Source organism: Lissotriton vulgaris, chromosome 6, assembly GCF_964263255.1.
Source record: "Lissotriton vulgaris chromosome 6, aLisVul1.2, whole genome shotgun sequence".
Classification (NCBI taxonomy): Eukaryota; Metazoa; Chordata; class Amphibia; order Caudata; family Salamandridae; genus Lissotriton; species Lissotriton vulgaris.
The window spans coordinates 1,857,081,039-1,857,104,907 of NC_141694.1; the positions used below are offsets into that span (position 1 = coordinate 1,857,081,039).

General features: G+C 43.8%; 1 protein-coding gene across 2 annotated transcripts in view; it reads right to left on the reverse strand.

The window, feature by feature from the left end:
• The window catches only part of ZNF512 (zinc finger protein 512), a 121,810-nt gene that overhangs the window by 85,983 nt on the left and 11,958 nt on the right, over positions 1-23,869 (reverse strand). The gene's annotated exons all lie outside the window — the stretch shown is intronic.

Consider the following 23,869-nt stretch of genomic DNA (forward strand, 5'->3'; position numbering starts at 1 on the left):
AGTGCTGTAATTGGTCTTTTGGCTGACAGCCTGATCAAGATCACCAGTGAAATCATCCTCTCTGATCCAGGGCCCTCTCTCAGTGTCAGAACAAGCTGTTTGCGAAGCACCAAGATGCGTGTATTGTGTAGCCATATCCATATGGTGACCCTACCGGTACCCAACACGGCATGACTCTGGTGCCTCCTGCGGCCATTTAGGGTTTGAGCATGATGGTAGAGTACACATGGCCTTTGGCAGGGCCGGACTGGGAACGAAAACCGGCCCTGGCAAAATGCTCGCACCCGCACTTTGCCGGGGCGGGTTTTCGGCCGATTTTGGTACAGGGCCGATTTTGCAGCTATGCTGCAAAAAAGGTCCTGTAACAAAACCGGACCCCAGGGGCCCAAAACCGGCCCCCACCCTTGCGGCGCACCGGGGGATTGCCCGGTGCCCACAATGGCCAGTCCGGGCATGGCCTTTGGTGTGGTCTTTATGCTCAGACCGTATCCCCTTCTAGCATAGGTGTTGAGGGCATAAAAAGGACACTGACTGGTGCTCTTTCCGCTCGCTGTCCTCATTATCACACTTTCCTGAGGCAACGCAATGTGAGCCCAATAAAAGAATGCCTCCCTCCTCTTCCTGGGGCCAACCGTTCCTCCTCTGAGCGCTGCCTCGCAGCCATCTCCATGTTGTGACCGATATGTCGAGAACAACATGAAAAAGGGAGTTCCCAATCTTTAGAAGGACCCAAAGGGGTTCCAACAATAAATAAGGGACGCCCAGAGAACCGCTCAAAAATCTCAAGTATTAAAGCAATTATTTATATTCATAGTAAAATACAGCACATTTTAATTAATTCAGTAGGACATACAATGTTTCATAAATAGGGATCAAAAAGAAGGGGGTATAACACCAGCCCAAGGGACACAAAAAACTATTAAAAATTGGCACACAAATCACACACTCATTCTATCAAATACTGACTCATTCCCAAACCAAAAAACATTCATACTAAACTCAATCATATAATCCAACAACCACTGAAAAGCGCCGACGCGCGTTTCGGAACTGTGCCAATATGGGGAATTCCTTCATCAGGGTGCATGACATAGAAGACAAAATTTGTTGAGGTCTCAATGGAGATCCTATGACAGCATGATGTGGAACAGGTCCCAAGTAGTACGTGAGGGCAAGGAGAGCATATCCAATATTGTTAGAAGTGGATTGCTCACAATCAGAAACCAGCTTGTAGATAATATGAGGACCGGGGTATCAACGGTCTCCAAAGACAGGCTGCAGTACAGATATAGAAGAGGCTGCACCGAAGAATTAATCTGAGCGATAATAGCAGGCTGAGCAAACAGGGCAGGTCTGGGTCGGATAGCCTTCCAGATGCACAGCGTCCAAGAGATAAGCAGGGCGCAAGGTAAAGAGCAGAGGCACCAGTGCTCCACAATATTATATTCTATAATAGAGACATGAACCAGGCCAACAGCTACCCAGTCAGTGAGGAATGGATTCCAAAAAAGACTTTACTTATCAAGGATTCTTCCCGCGATTCACGAAGGGGGTCCCCCACCCAGCCCGCCGGGAACACGCCAAGACCGAGGGTTAATTCTTAGTGCTGTAATTGGTCTTTTGCGGTACAAAAGGGGGAGGTGATGGACGGAGCATCTGAATCAATCAAACACTCACACCCAGTCAAAAGATCTGGATTTAATCCATCACCGTTCCATAGCCCACTCTGCCACCCCAGTTCATACATGGATATATGCAAATCAGTCTGACCCTGTGCCTCATGGGAACAGTCCAGCCCGAACTGCCAAGCCATGTCTTCCCTGGACCGGAAACAAGCTTCCGAGGACCAGTTTCTGGCATTCCAGTCGTCTTCAGCCCGGCTTGCTTGAATCCAGTGGCAAAGTGAGTAAGGCTAAAGTGGGCTAAAGAACGGTGATGGATTAAACCCAGATCTTTTGACTGGGTGTAAGTGTTTGATTGATTCAGATGCTCCGCCCATCACCACCCCCTTTTGTACCGCTTTTGGCCACCATAAGTGTGGCAGGGTATGCTCAGACGTTGAGTCCCTTGCTCACTTTGCCACTGGATTCAAGCAAACCGGGCTGAAGACGGCTGGAATGCCAGAAACCGGTCCTCAGAAGATTGTTTCCGGTCCAGGAAATACATGGCTTGGCAGTTTGGGCTGGACTGTTCCCATGAGGCACAGGGTCAGACTGATTTGCATATAGCCATGTCTGAACTGGGGTGGCAGAGTGGGCTAAAGAATGGTGATGGATTAAACCCAGATCTTTTGGCTGGGTGTGAGTGTTTGATTGATTCAGATGCTCCGTCCAACACCACCCCCTTTTGTACCGCTTTTGGCTGCCATAAGTGTGGCAGGGTATGCTCAGACGTGAGTCCCTTGCTCACTTTGCCACTGGATTCAAGCAAGCCGGGCTGATGACGGCTGGAATGCCAGAAACCGGTCCTTGGAAGCTTGTTTCCGGTCCAGGGAAGACATGGCTTGGCAGTTCGGGCTGGACTGTTCCCATGAGGCACAGGGTCCGACTGATTTGCATATAGCCATGTCTGAACTGGGGTGGCACAGTGGGATAAAGAACGGTGATGGATTAAACCCAGATCTTTTGACTGGGTGTGAGTGTTTGATTGATTCAGATGCTCCGCCCATCACCACCCCCTTTTGTACCGCTTTTGGCCACCATAAGTGTGGCAGGGTATGCTCAGACGTGAGTCCCTTGCTCACTTCGCCACTGGATTCAAGCAAACCGGGCTGAAGACGGCTGGAATGCCAGAAACCGGTCCTTGGAAGCTTGTTTCCGGTCCAGGAAAGACATGGCTTGGCAGTTCGGGCTGGACTGTTCCCATGAGGCACAGGGTCAGACTGATTTGCATATAGCCATGTTTGAACTGGGGTGGCAGAGTGGGCTAAAGAATGGTGATGGATTAAATCCAGATCTTTTGACTGGGTGTGAGTGTTTGATTGATTCAGATGCTCCGTCCATCACCACCCCCTTTTGTACCGCTTTTGGCTGCCATAAGTGTGGCAGGGTATGCTCAGACGTGAGTCCCTTGCTCACTTTGCCTCTGGATTCAAGCAAGCCAGGCTGAAGACGGCTGGAGTGCCAGAAACCGGTCCTCGGAAGCTTGTTTCCGGTCCAGGGAAGACATGGCTTGGCAGTTCGGGCTGGACTGTTCCCATGAGGCACAGGGTCAGACTGATTTGCATATAGCCATGTCTGAACTGGGGTGGCAGAGTGGGCTAAAGAACGGTGATGGATTAAACCCAGATCTTTTGACTGGATGTGAGTGTTTGATTGATTCAGATGCTCCGCCCATCACCACCCCCTTTTGTACCGCTTTTGGCCACCATAAGTGTGGCAGGGTATGCTCAGACGTGAGTCCCTCCCCACTTTGCCACTGGATTCAAGCAAACCGGGCTGAAGACGGCTGGAATGCCAGAAACCGGTCCTTGGAAGCTTGTTTCCGGTCCAGGGAAGACATGGCTTGGCAGTTCGGGCTGGACTGTTCCCATGAGGCACAGGGTCAGACTGATTTGCATATAGCCATGTCTGAACTGGGGTGGCAGAGTGGGCTAAAGAATGGTGATGGATTAAACCCAGATCTTTTGACTGGGTGTGAGTGTTTGATTGATTCAGATGCTCCATCCATCACCACCCCTTTTTGTACCGTAATTGGTCTTTTGGCTGACAGCCTGATCAAGATCACCAGTGAAATCATCCTCTCTGATCCAGGGCCCTCTCTCAGTGTCAGAACAAGCTGTTTGCGTAGCAAAAAGTCGTGTGTATTGTGTAGCCATATGGCGACCCTACCGGCACCCAACACGGCATGACTCTGGTGCCTCCGGCGGCCATTTAGGGTTTGAGCATGATGGTACAGTACACATGGCCTTTGGCAGGGCCGGACTGGGAACGAAAACCGGCCCTGGCAAAATGCTCGCCCCCGCACTTTGCCGGGCCGGTTTTCGGCAGATTTTGTTACAGGGCCGATTTTGCAGCTGCAAAAACGGTCCTGTAACAAAACCGGCCCCCACCCTTGCGGCACACCAGGGGATTGCCCGGTGCCCGCAATGGCCAGTCCGGGCATGGCCTTTGGTGTGGTCTTTATACTCAGACTGTATCCCCTTCTAGCATAGGTGTTGAGGGCATAAAAAATACACTGACTGGTGCTATTTTCGCTCGCTGTCCTCATTATCAGGCTGTCCGGAGGCAACGCAATGTAAGCCCAATAAAAGAATGCCTCCCTCCAGTTCCTGAGGCCAAAGGTTCCTCCTCTTGGAGCTCTGCCTACGCTGCCATCTCCATGTTGTGACTGATATGTCGATCTCTTTGAACTCTTTTTTGACTTAAACTGCAGATTCGTAGGACAGTCTTTTTCATTGTGTTCAGGTTAGAGGCACAGGTTACAGACCAGATGGTGGTTGTGTGTAGATATTTTGCGATGCATGGACAGCACTTTCAGAATGAAGTCCGAACCATCACCCCTGACGGCACATTCTCTAGTCATGAGAGGGAAGTAATTGGGCTCAGCACAAGGCAGATGCCCCGTGACTCAGATCCTGTGAATTTCGTCTCGCTGGATGTCAAGGTAGCAACGTCTTCATGTAGAATGAGTAGAATCTGTTGCCTTTTCAAATAATCGTTTCTGCTCTGCGGTTGTGGAGCATCGAAAACTGGAGTTTCATCTGTCCAACCCGCTGGCAGAGAAAAAAACAATCTAATAGTGGAGCAGATGGCCATGCGCATTGCCACGGAGGGGAGTAGGCACAATACCCCGTGACTCGAAAAACTTTTGCACAAAAAACAAGTTGCAAATGTCAAAGCCCAACACTAGATGGCAAAAGTATGCACAGTATGTTTATCTACAGACCCAGGTGCTACAAATAATTTTTCTTAGTGAACCAATCAGGCATCCAGCTGTTATCATTGGCTTGCCACCATAACTAACTCAGATCTATTATGTTGGTTATATGCATTCCCACAAAGCAACCACCTGGTATACCACAATAAAATTACAAATATGTATACAATGGATCCGTCAAAACAGTATAAAATTCCTACTAAATAGAGCCTAATAAGGATTATCATAAATATAAATCATATCTCTCCATATTCTGTCTAGCTGGGTCACTGAAACCAAAACCCTGGCCTACTGAAGTAATCTGCGAGATTCCATGTAACAAAATACCTGCCTACAGGTTTTAACGGAGTGTAATAACAATTCATCCTTAAAAGCGGATTGCCTTTTACACCTGTTTTCCCAAAAAGTCAGGCCTACTTGGGTTGTCATACCTTTATCGTATAGACAGATCACAAGTAAGGAAATTGGCATAACTTTTCCCAGTATACTGATAAGGCCTTCAGCTATGGCATTACACTGAATACAACACAGGCCTACTGAAGTGTGCACAAATTGGTAACCATCATGCATACAGTTGTAAAATTACAAATATGTACAAAATGACAGTTGGAAAAAAATCCAACCTCTCTTACCCAACAAGAATCATCAGAGGGAATTCTGCTCCCAGGGTTTGTCAGAGCGTGTGTACCACTCCAAAACCCTCGCCTACTATGATAATCTGAGATGGTATTTAAGACAAATACCTTTTTACGGCTTGTAACATCGTGTGACAACAATCCACTGTTAAGACACTTTACCATATGCTCTTCACAATAAATAAGCCAGAACTACTAGCATGTTAATACCGTTTCATAATAAACAGGACAGACCTATGGCATCAGGCATACCATTTACATGCACATTAATCAAGCCTATAGCTGTTATCATTAGCTTGTCACCATAACCAACTCAGGCCTATTGCCCTGAGCCGAGGGTGTCCCACAGGGCAACCATCAGGCATACAGTCAAACTACAAATGAATACAAAATTACAGTTGGCATGGCAAAATACTTTCTCTTCTTACAGGGTTTGTTATGGATTCTCACAGTGCAAATTGTGTATGGCCATGGTTTGTCAGAGAGGGTAACCTACACCAAAACCCTTGCCTAATAAAGTAGTCTGTGAGATTCCATGTAATTAAAAAACACATCTGTAGGGTTTAATTCAGAGTAATAACAATTCGCCCATAAATGCCTTTCACAATCAATATGCCAGGCCTACTACCTTTATTATTTTTTCATAATAAACAATCAGGCCTATAGCCTTTATCAATGGCAAGTCACCAACACTAACTCAACTGTACTGAGGGTAGGCTTTCTACAAGGCACCCATCAAGCATACAATCATAAACGTACAAGTGTAGGTAAAATTACAGATCGTAAAGCAAAATACTATCTCTCCAAAGAGAGCTTAGTAAGAATTATTGTAGTGCATATCTTCTATCCCTGTGGTTAGACAATAGCAAACTATCCATAAACGCCTGTTGTCTAACACATGCCTTTCACAATAAATAGGTTAGGCTTACTGGGTTTGTTAAAACATTTCATAAAAAAACAAATAAAAACCTCTAAAATGTAGCTTAACTTTTCCCAAAGAAAAGGTAAAGCCTTTACACTTTACTACTGGCTTTACACCTTACCCAACAGTGGTGTATTGAAGTGCACATATCCTGGCAACCATCTTGCATACAGTATTAAAATTATAAATATGTAGAAAAATACAGCTTGCAAAACAAACATACGCACTCACCAGGGCCGAACAAAAATCATCAGTGAAAAGAGAAACAGGGTTTGTGTGACGTCAACGCTAAAACCCTTGCTTATGATGGTAATTTTTTTAGAGTGCATTGTTGTAATTTCTCCTTTAACTGGTGATGCAAATGTAGAATGTAGGTGCATCACTAGAACTTTGGTATGATGCTATTCTGAGAACGATGCGGAGAGGCTTGCTGGCTGTTGGTGTCTCCTCCGGTGGGTGCTAATAAATATACGTTTAAGCCTCCATCCAGGATCGTCTTTTCTTTATATTGCTGGCGACGAGTGAAGAAGGCAACCAGCCAAGTACCCAGTGAGCAGAAGTGGTGTAAGATCACATTACGCATAAAGGTCAGTGTTGCTGCAATTTTTTCATAAACTCCGGTTGTGCAGAAAGACCATTACACTAACCGCAATAGAGTGGGGAGAACCAAAGGGAATTGGCAAAGCGTTACCGACAGCCATGGAAGAAAATTAACATATCGTCTTTTCGATATATTATACATGTAACAAATTACCTTTTGGTAGGCTTTAATATAGAGTAACGGCAATCAACACTTGAATGGCTATTGACTTTAACATATGCTTTTCACAATAAATATGTCAAGCATTGTGCCTTTATCATAACATGTCATCATAAACAGATCACGCTGATAGCTATGATATTTGGCGTGCCATCATAACTAATTCAGTTCTGCTGCACCAGGATTACCATAAGAAAAAAGTGTCATACAAGAAATCTTTTTAGTGGAAGCACACAGCTATGGCCCAATCAAATCCTGCAGTCGGGGCAACCAAAATATGGATGGAGCCTACGCACCTCTCTCAGTAGTACTCTGAAATTCATACAACTGTTGCACTGCCAAACCAGACCTAAAATCTTTGGGAATCCTATACTGCACACAAATACAAATCTGCACTCTGAAATCTAAAGTTAATAATGGAAGAGGAGGGGCTGGGTCTACAATACATTCCTCGTGGCTGCCCTTCTCCCATCTGTGCTGCTGCCAGAGAAAGAGAAACACCAAACACAGTAAAATATATATTTATCGGCGACACTTTAATAGCATTGTAATGTCTTGTGTATGCCCCAGAAAGTTCAAGCTCAGGCAGCTGGATAATTAAACAAAATGTAAAGCTCCCCTCTATGTGATTCTCACATAATTGTATGGCAACAGCTGCTCTATCAAGCCAGAGAATAATACCTTGATGTCAGAAACAAAATGGAAATCAAACTGAACTCAAATCTTTCTATGACCTTTCAATCCATTCTACAACAGTCTAGTGTTCTTCTACCCTATAATGGAACAGGATGTCACCAACATCACGAAAATCGATTCTAAAAAAGAAATACGCACTAACCTATTGTCTCTTCTACATAAAATCCAATTTCTAATGCTCCGCTCAAAGGCAACTTGACAGAAAGAGCTACTTACACTCAATTACCAACATTCAAGGATCAGAGTATTTTTTCACGCACCCCAACAGGATTTTGCCATGGACAGAACAGGAATCTGAGCTGACCACAGCATGAAATGACATCAAGACTAATGTGGATACAACTCGATTAGCAGCGCATCTGATACTGGGCCTCTGATCTGCTTTGATTTGGTCCATCATCGGACACTGCACTGGAGACTTAAAACAATTGGAGTACAGGGCCCTGTGCTTCACTGGGATGTTTCTGTCTTCTCTAACATATGCTTCATACAATCACTTCTTTGCTTCTGCTCTAGAGCCTTTCCGTTGCCTACTGGAGTCCCTTAAGGATCTCCATCGCCCTACTTCGCTTTAACATCTACTAAAGCTTACAACAAGAGCTGATCAACCTTCTTGAATCTCAACTGTTACAATAAGTCTAATGGCATGTTTATTATACTAAAGCCTCATACTGCATTTTAACTTGTCTTTTGTGTCATGGGCATATGCCTTCTACCAGTTTACCATTGGAGGCGAACTACCAACTTCAAACTAAACATGTGGAAGTCTGAAGTACTAGTCTGTGGTAAAAGGAATTTCTACCATCACCTGGCCAAAACCTTTTCAGGACTCACATTTCACTAGCCCTTCAGTCACTTTGCTTCTTGGCTGCATGTGCCCAGACATATCACAGTCAAGCAATGTGCAAAGCACATTGTTTTGTTCACAGTCCGCCACTCCTCTTTCTTGCACAAAAACTATGCCTATCAACAAATTAAAGCAGTTAGATATTAGTTGGCAACTCTCACGATCCGTTCCTTCAAAACAATCTACTGTGAGAGGAATCTCCTTCTCAGTTGACACACTGAACATGGAACTCGATACATGGCAGATTAAGAATAATTCTGTAATAATATCTGTAAAGGTAATTTTACCTATTCACATACATCTCTTCTAATTATCCAAGCTTCTGCACAGCTCCGGCCTCAACACCACATTTAGAGCAAGTCTTCAGACCGCACCCAACATAAACCCCATGGGCAAAACTACAACCAACAACTTTATCCAACCATGTGTTCCTGAAGGGAACCACAGGAGTCCAAAGCAAATTAAAGTGATACAATCCTGTAATGGTATAGCCAGTGTATCGCTTTATGCCGGAAAATACCAAGCTGGATATCTGCTGCTGTAGTCACCCTCGGTGTGAAGGGTTGAGCAGTGGTCTCCAGTCTCATTGCTGTGCTGCACTCAACCTGTCCTACGTCCCTAAAGGACAATTGTGCTGTGTAGTGTGGTGCGGGCTGGGGAATAACTCCTTTGCCACTTGGTGCTCACCGCTTCCAGTTTGAGTATTAGATGTAAAGAGACAATACACTACCACTCTTGACAACTGGCACTTCAACAAAAGAAATTCTGTCCTGTGGGTTGATCTAAGATGTGACTGGAGGGGACCCACTGGCACTGTACATACATACATCAGCTGATCAAAAGTTAAAATGGCACTTCAAATGCTCTTGTGGGCACGTGCTCAGATTCCGCCCCTGACATGCTTGCTCGCTGAGCACCCCACGACTATTCGGATCTGCCTACCCTATGTTTACTAAGCAAAATTGTTACCTATTACTGTAATATTGCAAAGTGCGGCAATGTGGTGGATGCCTTCTAATGCTACCAGTGCCCTGTGTTGTATACCACTTTGATGTCTGAAAATCTTCATTATAAAGATTGCTAGGAAAAATATAAATGACAGTTCAAAAAGGAATGGAAGAAGAGGGCCAACTCAAATATTCTTTCTACGTATATTGTTTCTTATTACCTGAGGTCTGGCGCTGGTAAATCAGACAGGGGGATGGGTGTGAAACCCAGGAAATGAGGCACATATTATGACAGAGAGAAATTGGAAACAACCTTTACATATCTCTAGAAATCAGGCGTGTTTCCGATTCCTGCAGTTCAGTATAACAAATAAATCTGATAAACACTGCCCTGGACTCGTCACCTTTCCCTTTCCTTCCTTACTCCTATGCAGAGGAGATCATGTAGTGTAGTTCCTAGTTTCCCACTAGGCCCTGCGCATTGGAATAACATAAACAGTAGTATCGACGTAGAAGTGCGGATCTTCCAGGCCTCTACTGACTATGCTAAACTTAATTGGGTTTGTTACCAACTAGCTCAGAGGTCACTGGAAACTTTCTTGACTGAATAGGAAGTGATCAGCTTCCCTGGCACAGACAAGAAGGGATTCAGTTTTCCAACAACCGTGCAACATGACAACTTTGCTCCTCAGATCAAGAGTCAATCTCTAGGGTCGTGTGAAACAATAGACAGTTATTTTACTCAGTCAGGTTAGTGCTGATTACTTTCACAATATGTAGAGAATAGAGAGACGGGCGTTTGTCAATAAAGGGTTAACATTTATTGAACAGTCTTTCTTCTCGTACAAGAGAAATGAATTGCCACAATTGCAAGACTTGTTATTATAAAAAGTACTTACAGTAAGTTAAGTATTGCGAGATAATACTGTAAAAGCATTGATATGGTCTCTTAGCCATACAATGGTTTAAAAGTAATAAAACATATATACATTCATATATACATTAGGCTAAAATACTCAACGGGTGCTTCTAACTACGCCTACCCCAGTGTACCTGACCTAAGCCTAATACGTGGGAGGGGAGTAAGTAAGTAGCTTTAAGTTAAGTTGGTTTTGCCAAGGTTTGCTTCAAGAATTCTCACTAAGGGTTTAGTCAACACCATACCTCTGAATAGAATGATGGAGGTCTGGTATCTCCTTCAGGGAAACTCGGTATCCCAGTCACCCGCAAGGGTAGACCAGAAACGCTGGAGCTGAATTTCTCGGCAGGAGAAAGGCAGCGTCTCTTCTTCAGCGCGTCGAGGAGGAGAAGGAGGGGGGACAGCGTCTGCGGGCAGCTTGCATCTGCTGGGCTCTTCGCAGAGGGACGGCTGTTCAGCTCCTAGTTTCACCACACCATCGTTCGTTAGTTAGCAGCGATAGCAGTAGCGATAGCAGCTATGATATCTTCAGCATAACAGCAGCTTCAGGCGACGGGCGACAGGGTGCTAGCTTCAGCGAACCACAGCTAACAACGTCAGCAGCAACACAGCAGCACAGCATTTGCTTAAGGCAACGTTGGTAACATTTATACCTGAAAGGTGCCATGTTTGACGTAAGTTTGCTGGACATAAGACGTCAATTAAAGATGTCACTAGGAAGTGATCGCTATCAGTTGCTCATTAGAGTTCTATTACTAATCAAAACACAGCAAGCAGGGATTTCCAGGTTTGCTGAGTTTTTATCTTGTTGAAGAACTCGGAGTGTTCATCTAGGAATCTCAGATAGTGACTTCTGCTCTGTCATTGCACTAATTGGTTGCAAAGGAAGTGGCAGAGAAAACTATTCTGGAATGTGGCTCTGTTCGTGTGAGGCCAGAGATGACTTTCTGAATATCGCACTTGAACGGTTATGCCAATTTAGGGAATAAATGGATTTATAGCCGAATAGGGGCATAAGGTCACAGTATCGATCAGGATCCTAGATAAGCATGCAACTCCCACTCCACGGGTTCATGTCCATCAAATTACTAAAACTAGAGCAATAAGATGCATGTGTAACATTGCCCACCCCAAAATACATAAATGCGTTTGAAATAGGCGTATATTGAAATCCGTGAAAATTTTTAGGTACTGTACGTTTCTGAAGCATAGGAATCATTCAAAAATTATTGCATATGAAATCAATGAACGATTATGCAAAAAGAATTACGCATGAAATATCTCTGAAACAGAACAAGGGCGAGATAAATCATCACATATAAATGCATTGCAATAAATGTGCTAAAGGCTGGTGTAAGGTTGTTATGTCTCTAGATGTGTTTAGAAATAGAAGTTGAAGCTTCTGTTCTCTAAGAATACTTTTTACTTTAAGCAAAGAATTGTTCGTGCCAAAAAAGGGTCAATATTAAAAAGTGTTCAATAAAAAAGAATTAATGCTTGAACGGGGAAATAGAGTTCCAACGCTTTTAGCAGTTTTTGTTGTTCAAAACTGAAGGCCGAATTCAGAGTTCATGGGAACGCTGTGTGTCGGAAAGCTTCTCCAAAGTTATTATTTCTGTTCGGGTGAGAACATCATATCAGACAGGCTCTCAAAGAATTGGTCTACAAAATCAGGTGACAGTTCAACCAAATTCGATAGTGCTGTAACTTGGCAGGTGTGAGAATGATTGCTGTCATCATAGTCAGGATCAGCAATGCTCACAGAAGGTCGTACCTGGGTGATGTTGCTTTTGTCACTCGCTCCACTGTTACCACCTAGTCGTAGTACAGGAGTCTCAACGAATGCTGTCATCAGGATTGGTAGCCGCTGGGGACAACACTATGCGTGAGCCGTTATCGGACTGAGCAAAGTATCGACGTCCATTGGTACTGCTGATGGAAGTGAAAGACAGATGTCCAACACGCACTCATCTCCGCATAGCATACATCGAAGTACCGGTAAGATACAGTTCTGCCATATAGGTCTGAATGAAAGGAACCAGGTCATGTGTAGATCTCTCAGCCTGGCCAATCCAAGGACGTTAGTTATCCTGTCCCGGTAGCGCATTGCTAGGATTGTCTCTTCCATTCCCATGGGAGCTATGTCTGAGCTTTGGCTTGCCATAACGAAGCAGAAGGGTCAAAAATAAAATACCTGCTACAAGTCCCAAAAATAAGGGTATGCCGCCAAAAACAGAGTGGACAAAATTAGGAACGATTCCCAAAATTGCTTGAAAAGGTGTTAGCAGTCCCGTAAAAATCGTCTTAAATATGCCTGAGATGCCTGTGGCACTAGACATGTTAAGGAGTTGGCTAAGCATTTCTACGAAATGCACGGGGCAATTTGTTGATAAAAGTTCATGAACTTCCGTAGCTGTCCTTGCAACTAGGAGATCATACGTCTCTTTTGATGACGTTATGGGCACTGTTGTCTGTAAAAGCACAGACTTCATTTTGCTTAAAGTATCAATTCGTATAGAATAGAGATTCAGACGAGGCCAGATGGGAGTCTCTGTGTCTGCAAGCCCGCTCGGAAACAATGCCTGCATACAGCATTTGACCATGGATGTTACTCTTACTAGATAACTTTTCCCTGGAACAAGGCCACAACATCTGTGATCCGTTCTAAGAATGTAACTCCCGTTTGCAAGTTGCATAAAGAAGGGCTCTATCTGAGTTGCAGGTGTGACAAGCTGGTGGCATGAAAGGTAGTTAGAATTTCCATCACAAGCTCCATGTAAATTAATACCCTGGCACAAAAGTATACCGCTTAGTGAATGTTTACAATTTTCACCACTAAGAAATACATTTTTGTCGCTGTCACTATAGCAAGAATGTGTGTATGGTAATTTCCATTCTGATTTTACATATCCTTTACCCAATCGTTCATACTGGCCAGTAGGTATGTATTCAAGGACCTTTTTAAATCGGAAAGTTGTTATCGGAATAGTGATAATTCCGTGTATTATCCATTCAATGACAGGACTCTCTGACATTGTCAATGGTAATCTCTCAAGTTTTTCGATGCTCAGGATTGTATAGTCTGCTCCTTTCTGTGCCAAACTGATTTGTTTATCAGTAAGGTTAAAAATGGAAAATAATGACGTTGTGTTGATTAAACGCCAAGGCACATAGCCTGAACGAAGATTTTGCAGCGTCCAGCCCAATTGTACAATAGAACGTAATTGAGATTGGCCATGTTGTAACATTAGCAAGTCTCTATCTATTATGCCAAAGGCAGAAGATACAATATTGTCCAACGAATATATTCTGGAGGACAGAGTCATTAACCCATTGTCCACTACAGAAAGTGATTTTTCCAAATTAATACGATCAATTTCTCGTATTTTTTCAGCTGTTTCAATTTGTGTGACTTTCCAAGCCTCGTTGTACGCAGCATAGATACTGGTCGCTATGAAACGCTTTTGACGCTGTTTGCGTGGTCCAAGAATGAAATCGCGCAAATCAGCACCATCTTTTAGTAAAGACAAGTGTTGCTTAATTTCAGCCAGTGTGGATGTTCCTAGCCATTTGAGGCAGAGTTTCCCCACACTGTATGTTGTTACTATCCCTGGATGTTGTCTCTGGGAGTATCTAGGGTCTTGTCTGGTCATCTTTAACCCCTGTGTTTTGTTCAGGAATCTATCTTGACAGTTGTTTGTGTCAGTAGGCCAGATTAACCACTTTTTCCAATCAGGATGTGTTCTGTTAAAATGTAAAATTTGTGAGACGTCTAACTCAATATCTGTTGTTGCATTTTCAGGTATTGGCTTTGGAATAGACGGTTTGTTAAGGTCTTTGATCTTAGCTAAGCCAAGACAAGATGTTTGGTGTATTGTGTCATTTAAAAACATCATTTGTTCTGGTATCATGCAGGTTCTGACTAGTGCTTCAAGGCCTTTTACCTGCCAATCTTTTGTACCCCAAATGGTTTTCGTTTCAATGTTATTTTTCCAATAATCAAAACCAAATGTCATCATTTTTTCATAAAATGCTTCTGAATATATCAATTTAGAATTTGTCAGCATTGTTTTCATTCCTGTTTTATCTAACAGTTTGTAATAAAACGTTTCTGCATCACTGGTGTTATACCCTGAGAAGTATTTGAATTTCTCAAAGAATGTTTTAGAACTGCTTTTAGGTGGTGTAACACAATGTTCCCATTGATTATACATAAAAACATTTCTAGGCTGTGCAGATTTATGCAAATAATGATCACCATAATGTGTGTAGCAGAATAAATGCTCATAACTAGATGAACCTTGTAAATAATCATGTTCTGTGAATCTAGCTGACATTACTAAATCAGACATCATGTCATTAATACTGTTAAAGTCCCAATCATCAGAGAATGTACTAGGTTTTACAAAGTCACTTAAGGAAACCTTCAGTTGATGAGGATACTTCAGGATCTCGACCGGACCATAGATCTCATAGTCAGTTTTCTCCCATACTACCCCACCAGGTATTGGAATGGCTGTGACATTTACTGTTGACAGTTCTCTTTTCTTCACGTGGGATGATCTGTGTGGTTTCAGGACTAGGTTGATGTTCTGACTTGCTGTGTCCTTTGTACTATATTTTCCCTCAATGAATTTTCCCAAACAAAGTACCATGATGAGCCAAAGCAGGAGGAAAAATACACCTAGACCGAACCAGAACTCTAACCAAGGTGAAATAAGGTAGATTTCCTTCAGTTGATGAAAGAGTTCCGTTGCTTTTTCTTTAAAAGTCTTTTTTGTTTCTGGCATCACTTCGGGGTCGTTTTGATCTTCAGAGAAGTTGTCGAAGTCGATGAAATAACCAGAGGCAGTTCTGTCAATTGTTGGGATTGTTCTTTCAATCTGTCTTTCGGTAGCACTTTCTGATGCCACATTATTGTAGACTGGTGTTTCTTGACGAACCGTTTCAATCTGTGTCTCAAGAGGCACGAGTTCCATGGCATTATTGCATAGTCCTTCTCTGTGCACTGCAGGCTGATCGAATGTGATTAGTCTTTCAGTTTGAACCTCTTGGATTGTTGCAAGTTTGGGTATTCTGTTGTTTCTTGGGAGTCCACTGGGCCTACTGTTGATTATAGGCCACATGCTTGTGGTTTTACCAGGTCGATAGACACGACTCTGTTCTCCTTTTTACCAGCAAGGGGCGGTAGTACAACTGATCTTGTTCCGGTGACTGCCAAGACAGGTAATGCTTTTCTGTAAGAAGGCCCAAATTCCTTCTTCACCGCGATTTTTTCTCTGACTAGATCCCCAATCTTTGGAATCCAGACAGGCCTTGCTGGGGCTGTTGCTTGTGGTGCCTCGTCAGTAGTAGATGGCTGTTGTTTTAACTTTATGTTGCTTAAGGATTTTCTTGTTTCATTCAGTTCCTGTAAAACAGCCAAACGATCTTTGATGTCAAAGTCTGTTGTTTTTTCTTGTACCACTGATATCTGACTATCGAGGTCCTGAATGTTCATTCTAATTCCGAACAATAGTTCGTATGGGCTGAAACCTTTTAGAGAATTTCTTGGCAAGTTATTAAGACTAGTCTGGACACTTATTAGATGTTTGACCCACCCAGCGCCTGAACCTAATACCTTCGCTGTTATAGATCGCTTTATGTCTCGGTTTTTTCTTTCAACCACACTATTCCCTTCGGGGTGCGACGGACAAGAATACCGCAACCCAATCCCCATGCTGGCCATGTCCTCCTTATAAGCTCGAGAGCTGAAAGCAGGACCCTGGTCAGAATGGAACGTGGTAATTGCGTATGTGCCGATAAAGACTCGCAGATCTTTTATAACCGTTCTAGCGTCAGCCGAGCGCTGGAGGCCACATTATTTAAGTGTGTTTAGCCTTAAGGATGTACAATGGGACGCGCTTCTCTTCTTTGATTGCGCAGATAGACCGCCTTATGCTGTCTATCAGGGTTCCTGAAACTACACTGGCCTGTTCATTACTGCGATCTCTGTTGCAGTTTTCACAATTTTGAGCAAAACATTGAATATCTATGCTCATTCCTGGCCACCAGTACTCTGATTGTAATTCTTTCAGAGAATCCTTTATTGTTTGATGTCTCAGACCAAACCCCATGTGTGCTTCCAGTAAGAGGAAGCCCCTCCTGCTTGGAATTACTCTGTACCCCACTCCAGGGATTCGAGCAAAAGGAACGGAGTTTGCATCGATTACGTATGCATAATTGAGTGGATAGTTCACGGGTAGTGCTGCACAGTCGCCTTTTACGGTCGTTTTTACTGCCAGCATGGTTTCCCCGTCTATGTATTTTTCTGTACGCTTTTTTGTGGCTACGGAAGCCGGTTTAGTTGCTTCCGCTGTGGCTGTATTAGCCAATGAATTCCCTGCAACGTGAACGCCATCACATTGAAGACTCTGTGCGTGTACCACGTGAGTCTTTTGTAGTTCTTTGTGTAAAAGAGCTACCTGTTTCCAGAGCAATTTATGCTTTATTGTGGCACCTGTGTCATCTTTGTAATCGTTTTCAATCCAACTCTGCAGTTTATTATTGTAAGAGTTGACGCAAAAATGAGAATCGCACACGATAAGTGTCGGGAATTCACGTTCTGCATTTTCGAGCGCCATCTTTAAACATCTGATTTCAGCTCTTCGAGCCGAACAGTTTCTCAATGATTCAGTTTTTGTTACTTTCGGTCTGAATTTACCGCACAGCCAACGACCTTTAACAATCGCACAGGCTGCATCGTAGGATTTGCTCTCTACGTTGAAATGCTGTACAAATCTATCTGTATAGATTATACAGGCGTACTGTGGGAGAGGCAGAAGTTCGATTGGCAGAGGATATTCTTCTTCATATTATAAATCATTCAGTTCTTCGAATTGCGGGGCGAAATAGTATTTCACATCTTCCGCTCCTAGAGAATCTACACACTGTATCCATTTCGGATCCAGTGACACTGTAGGCAGGTTTACTGGGCTGAATAGCGCCTCGAAGGCGGATTCCGCTGTGAGGATATTAATCCTTTTGCCGTGTGCTAGTTCTCTTTCATTTGCTAATGCAATTTGCACTGCTTTCACAGTTCTTTCTGTGAGACTGAATGCTTTTTCTGCTTGTGTGTACAAGTGAGATTTAATTGAAATTGGTACCTTTTCTCCCTCATTAGAGGTCAGGTACGTGAATCCGCATCTTCCTGGGATGACTCGGATTACAAGACGGCGTGTGTTGTCACGTGTATCTAATTTTGTTTTAGCTAACATGTCTGTTTGCAGTGATCTCAAAATTTCTGTGTGTTTTTGAGTCCAACTGATTTGTTTAAAATCAGGTTTAATTAGTTCGTAGAGAGGTTTAACCCTCTCTGCGTAATTTAAAATGTAAGTTCTTCCGAAATTCAGAAAACCTAGAATGGATTGTAAATTCTTCAGCGTTTTTGGAGCTTGGAGTACAGCGCACTTCTCTAAGAAGTTGTCCGCTAGGCTTTTTCCTTCACTTGATAATTCGTATCCTAAGAATAGTACTGTCAGATGGGAAATTCGAGACTTTTTAAAGTTGAATTTGTAACCCTCTGCTGCGAACCCAAGTATAATGGTGTTCACTCTTTTCAAGTGAGTATCCAAGTCGTCGTCTGTGAGATAAATATCATCTACGTAAGATAATGCCTCATCATCATATATTTGTAGTAACTCTGTTACCCTAGCTGAGAATAGTCCTGGGCTGTTCTTGAACCCCTGTGGGAGTCGACAGAATTTTTTCTGCGACCCAAATGCTGAGAAAGCGGTCAAGTATCTGCTTTCTGGTGCAATGTTTTGACAAAAGAAACCATTAGATATGTCTAATGTCGTTTTATATTTTTTCCTAACTATGTTATTCATTAGGGCTGTACTATGCGAGTTTTGTACTGCAAAGGTTTTGCAACATGTATTAAGGTGTCTGTAGTCCAAAACTAGACGATATGAATTGTCTGGCTTGGAGACAGGAAACAAAGGATTGTTCATTTGAGAGGTGCATGTTTCAATCACCCCCTGGTATTCAAGTTGATCTAAGATCTCCCTGACTTGTTTTTTAGCTTCTTGCTTAATGGGATACTGCCGTTGGGCAGTTGGTTCACTTTTTAACTGGATTTTGTGATAAGGAGAGTCCTCATCCCATCCTACATGATTTTTATACAATGCCGGTGCCTGGGCTACTGCCCATTTCCTTGCATATGTATATTTTTTGTGAATCGGAATGTGATTCGAGAAGGCAGGCATAATCACTTCTTCGCCACGAGGGCACTCCCTGACAAATTCTGGGGGCCAATCTTTTTTAGCTAACGGAATATCATAGCCTTTTGAGAGTTTATCCCAAAATAGACCTCTTATTTTCCTAGTCTTATCAACCTCTATACGCAATGTTATTTTGTATATTTTATGGGGCTCGCTAAGTCTGGTGTCGGCAGTTTCACCCTGAATGTATTCATTCGTGTCCACTGTCTCCAGATGACTCATCAAGATCTTGCGGGCTATACTGATTTCTACTGCACTGTCCAACATTGTCAATGCCCACTCCCCGTTTTTCAACTGTGTCCTCAGTATTCTCGGCATGGTTGATTACTCTAATACTGGCTACCTTCTTTTTTTTAAATTGAGATTTTTTACTCTGGGCAGGTTCCTTGTCTTTGGACTTGGTGTGCTCTCCTGGGACTGACCGTCCTCTTCTTTCCGATTTCTGCGAAAAAGATCGAGAGGGATGTGTATCAATACTTTGATATCTATCAGGTTTTTTCAGATTATCCCTATTTCTAAGGTTATATCTTTTTTCAGAGGGCTCCCTCTGGGGAGACTGGTGTTCTCGAGTCGGAGTTCTTTCCCTCCGTCGAGGAGACCTTCCTCTGGACTGGAAAACTTTTTCCTTGGGAGTGGATTGTTTATTTCCATCCCAGCTCTTTTTAGGAGTGTTTAAATTATTTTTAATAAATAATTTTTTAGGATTTTCGAGCAGTTGGGGCTTAACTGGTTTTCCACCCAAGCTGTCTCTACCTAATTCTTCATAGCATTTTTCTATGATTTTGGCTAGCTCAACTGGCTGATCTTTTAGATCTGTTTCCTTCAACTTCTGGCGGATCGCCACAGATGCTGCTTCTCCCTTTATATTGGCTAATAATATAGCCGAGACCTGCTTGAAGTCTTTCAGTAATTTCATACCGAGAGTTAAAGCGGGCTCTGGACCGTATTCATTTTGAATCTGTTTTAGCACTTCTGGTATTACCGCCATAGACGGAACACCATGTGTTTTTGTGTAAATGGAAGCAAAGACTGTACCCCAAGTGTCACAGTCCTCCACGTGTGGTGCGATTCCCATAGGAAGGCAGATTGTCAAGATTCTGTGTTTCTCGATAGGGGTAGTATCCGGAAATACTGCCTCTATTTGAGTGATTTTCTGTGCTAACCAGAAAGGAATTTGTTCCTGTTTTACAGGTGTTTTACCAAGACATGACTGTATGTTCTGTGGTGTAATTTTATTAGTGTTCCCCTGATGAGGGGTCAGCTGTGGTACATTAACAGCTGGTTGGACTGTTGCAGTCCGCATTACATATTGGACTAATTGCCTATGTATTTTTATTAATGTTTTTAGCTGTACTAACAGCTCTTCTCTAGACATTTTTGCAATGTCCGGATGTGGTGTGTAGCTGGCTAGAACCGGCCACGTTGCTCCTGGTCTACCTAGTGGACCGAGCCTGGTAATATGATCATTATGTTTTAGGGCGCCATTAAACCAGAGCAGGTGCTCTTGGAATTTTAGTGGGATTTCAGTCTCCTCGAAAGGAGCGTACTCTTCCAGGGGTCCCTCTATTTTGTAATAGTGAAACTCTTTTGTTGTAGCGTTTGCCGCTGGAAAGTTTATCCATGAATAGAATACCTCTGTCTGCCGATATTCGTGAGCCTCTATCACGAAAATTACTGTACCACCTTGTGGTGTCAGTCCGTTCTCTATAAGTTTTAACGTTATAGATTTTCTTAAGTGGACCGGGATGATAATTGCATGTGTGTAAATGTATTGTAAATGTATTGGCATTTATATAGCGCACTACTTACCCGTAGGGTCCCAAGGCGCTTCGACCGCTGCGAAACCCTTCCTGGCTTCCCTGAGAGATGGTCCCTTAATGGGTATCTCCAGGGTGAGACCAGGCATCCCCGGCGGTCTGGTGGGGCCGTTAGTGAAGATGAGGCAAGCTAATGCCCAGAGTTGCCGAGTGTGATCGCTGATCAGAGTGGGCACCGAGGCGAGAGAATTATCGAGTCCGCTGACCCTGGTCCAGAAACCTGCCGCGCCGGGAATCGAACCCTGGTCCCGGGCCGTCCTCTGCTCTCGGGTCTGCCGCCTCTAACCAGTGAGCCACACTACTTCACTACTTCCGGGTCAGTGTGTTCGGGACCCTGCTGAGTCGCATCTACTGCGGCCCCAGTGGTTCAGTTTTCTCCTGGCATTGTATAAATGCAGGTTTTGCAGAGTTGGTCTCCAAGGAGACAAAGATTAGGTGCACAATATTTGGGAACACTGTATCCTTTAACGTTGAATAAACCAGAGCTTTACATAGGAATCTCTTCCTACTGAGTTCGGGCGGATTTTAACCTTTCACCCACTCCAGACGTCTATTGGAGTATTTACGGGAGAAAGGGGTCTGTGTGAAATATGCACAACTGAGTTACTCTAACGTCTTGCGTTAGTTTATCGCCTTACCAAACGTTTGGGCGCCATGTAGTGTAGTTCCTAGTTTCCCACTAGGCCCTGCGCATTGGAATAACATAAACAGTAGTATCGACGTAGAAGTGCGGATCTTCCAGGCCTCTACTGACTATGCTAAACTTAATTGGGTTTGTTACCAACTAGCTCAGAGGTCACTGGAAACTTTCTTGACTGAATAGGAAGTGATCAGCTTCCCTGGCACAGACAAGAAGGGATTCAGTTTTCCAACAACCGTGCAACATGACAACTTTGCTCCTCAGATCAAGAGTCAATCTCTAGGGTCGTGTGAAACAATAGACAGTTATTTTACTCAGTCAGGTTAGTGCAGATTACTTTCACAATATGTAGAGAATAGAGAGACGGGCGTTTGTCAATAAAGGGTTAACATTTATTGAACAGTCTTTCTTCTCGTACAAGAGAAATGAATTGCCACAATTGCAAGACTTGTTATTATAAAAAGTACGTACAGTAAGATAAGTATTGCGAGATAATACTGTAAAAGCATTGATATGGTTTCTTAGCCATACAATGGTTTAAAAGTAATAAAACATATATACATTAGGCTAAAATACTCAACTGGTGCTTCTAACTACGCCTACCCCAGTGTACCTGACCTAAGCCTAATACGTGGGAGGGGAGTAAGTAAGTAGCTTTAAGTTAAGTTGGTTTTGCCAAGGTTTGCTTCAAGAATTCTCACTAAGGGTTTAGTCAACACCATACCTCTGAATAGAATGATGGAGGTCTGGTATCTCCTTCAGGGAAACTCGGTATCCCAGTCACCCGCAAGGGTAGACCAGAAACGCTGGAGCTGGATTTCTCGGCAGGAGAAAGGCAGCGTCTCTTCTTCAGCGCGTCGAGGAGGAGAAGGGGGGGGGGCAGGGTACGCGGGCAGCTTGCATCTGCTGGGCTCTTCGCAGAGGGACGGCTGTTCAGCTCCTAGTTTCACCACACCATCGTTCGTTAGTTAGCGATAGCAGTAGCGATAGCAGCTATGATATCTTCAGCATAACAGCAGCTTCAGGCGACAGGGTGCTAGCTTCAGCGAACCACAGCTAACAACGTCAGCAGCAACACAGCAGCACAGCATTTGCTTAAGGCAACGTTGGTAATATTTATACCTGAAAGGTGCCATGTTTGACGTAAGTTTGCTGGACATAAGACGTCAATTAAAGATGTCACTAGGAAGTGATCGCTATCAGTTGCTCATTAGAGTTCTATTACTAATCAAAACACAGCAAGCGGGGATTTCCAGGTTTGCTGAGTTTTTATCTTGTTGAAGAACTCTGAGTGTTTATCTAGGAATCTCAGATAGTGACTTCTGCTCTGTCATTGCACTAATTGGTTGCAAAGGAAGTGGCAGAGAAAACTATTCTGGAATGTGGCTCTATTCATGTGAGGCCAGAGATGACTTTCTGAATATCGCACTTGAACGGTTATGCCAATATAGGGAATAAATGGATTTATAGCCGAATAGGGGCCTACGGTCACAGTATCGATCAGGATCCTAGATAAGCACGCAACAATCATGAATCCCCCCTTACAGTTCTTGAATACTTCAAGACATACTGCATTATCCTCATCATCTAGCTATATGCTACATAATACTTAAACATATAAGCAAAAAATGCTGGGCTCGAGTCGGGGTACCACGCGGGTGGACGGCGTCCCCACACTTATTTTAAGGGGTCTTACCGGGTGGACGCCGTCCCCTCTGTGCAAAAGCTGTGCTGAGCAGGCTCTAGCGCTGTCTACGGCTCCGGGTCATGTGCTGAGCCGACAGTTCCCAAAGACAGTATAATTAAGGCCCCAGGCAGGGCACCTCCACTCCAGCAAGTGAGCCATTACGACACAGGCACCCCCCGGCAAGCCCATGCAGTGATACATCATGGCTGGAGTCAGGTTACAAAAGCACAAACAGCCCCTCCAAAAGCTCCTCGAGTGCGATTCCGAGCCTCGCCCCGCCTCTCTCGTGCTCCTCCTCTTCGGGGTAAACTGTCTAGTTAGCTAGCTCAGTGGGTAAAAGCAACTGCATTAGACATCAGTGTATGACTTGCAAGGCTCATGTTTTTTTTCTCACTTTTCCGCCATCTAGTTTTACCCGAGTGCACTGGGCAAAAGTTGGGCTGTTGCAAACTTTGTCTACTAAGTAAGACTATTCTCGATTACGGACATTCTTAGTAGGTCATTGCGTCACTTTCAGATGAGCTCTGTAGAATGATATATGAAAGGTTTCTGCAATATTAGGTACTCGTTTCCATTTTGTAAATTATTATTTATTTTTTAACTGAATTTTGAACTGGATGGGGTTTGCACAGGCGGAATACGACACGCCAGCGAGGCCGCAAGCCCCCTTCACACAAAAGGTAGCCCCCTCCAAGCATGAGCGTCCCCCCACTTCTAGTTTTTTTCACCTTTCGTGACGTCACTTCCGGTCGTGCCGTCACTTCACGTATTTGTGCGTCCCCCCACTTCTAGGTTTTTTACCTTCCGTGACGTCACTTCCTGTCGTGACGTCACTTCCGTCTCTGAGCGTCCCCCCACTT